Genomic DNA, 1,130 nt, shown 5'->3' on the forward strand with positions numbered 1-1,130 from the left:
GAGTAGAAAAGCCTTGAAAGGGTTGGAAGTCACTCAAAACTTCAACAGCCTTCTGAATCATGAGTAACTGTCATTGGAAGCTGATCGTGCACCATCGATAGCATCAGCATACGCTTCTGAAACTAACTGGTTATAGAGAGCATGTATCTAAATGCTAAGGCTACACCCCCACCGTGCACAAGCACTCAAGTAATAAGACTAAAAGGAACATATGCAAATGTTTGTCAATTAACCTGGAGGAGTCAAATGTGTACTGACCATGATAAGAAAATCAAGAGTGCAAAGACAAAAGCCGTGTTTACCTGCAGCTGAAGAAGATGGCAGCACAAGAGCTCGAATGGGCACACACTGGATGAACTTGTCAACTCAAACTGACTATGATTGCCTTCCATGACAATGTCCCATGGCATTCCCTTCAAACGGCTTTTAAAAGGCACGAACGGGGGTTGAACCCGTGCTCTTCGGTTTACGAGACCAACGCCTTACCACTTGGCCATCATGCCGTAGACCCAAGGATGGGATGGACAATAATCAAATGGCATTTTTAGGGTTTCCCCTCAGGCAGCATGATGTGGTGGATCAGAAGGATAACATAAGGAGTGGTTATGTTGTGGTGTTACCTTGTCCATATTTTACAATTGGATTACCTTCATACTTAAATGCTCTTTTCTCACGTAGGCTGTGGTTATCACTTGTTGCTGCATTTCCGTTAAGGGATACAGAGGTGCTCGGAGGTAAGAATTACTCAGACCAGACCACAAAAATTGATGCCTTGTGCCTATGTTCAGATCTTTTATCAGTCTGTCTTTGCTTTTTTTCCATTCCCTTCAAGTGTGGAATAAAATGACAGTGCAGCATTGGTACGGTGAAACAGCATCGCCTACTGTGGATCAGCCACAAAAAGTCAGCGACTTTCCTTATCAGAAACGGATGGAGGGCTCTTTTTCCAGTGTGTCATCCATCCAAAGCAGCACAGTGTTGCCTCTGCAATGCCCCGAACTCATTCAGATTCAGGCTGGTCAGTCAAGTTGTGTTTCTAGCAGTCAAATGGATTCTTCAGAAGCTCAGACTACAAGTGGCTCTGCTGGGTTTTACCAGTCTGCGTTCCAAGGTGAACAGCAGTTTCCTGG

The 1,130-nt window shown here is 44.7% G+C and overlaps 1 non-coding gene across 1 annotated transcript; it reads right to left on the minus strand.

The window, feature by feature from the left end:
• Window positions 1-431: 431 nt before the first annotated feature.
• On the minus strand, window positions 432-503 carry trnat-cgu. The gene has a single exon. It is a non-coding gene; the product is annotated as a tRNA-Thr (tRNA).
• Between the last annotated feature and the right edge of the window lie 627 nt (window positions 504-1,130).

This window comes from Electrophorus electricus, chromosome 18 (assembly GCF_013358815.1).
Source record: "Electrophorus electricus isolate fEleEle1 chromosome 18, fEleEle1.pri, whole genome shotgun sequence".
Taxonomy (NCBI): domain Eukaryota; kingdom Metazoa; phylum Chordata; class Actinopteri; order Gymnotiformes; family Gymnotidae; genus Electrophorus; species Electrophorus electricus.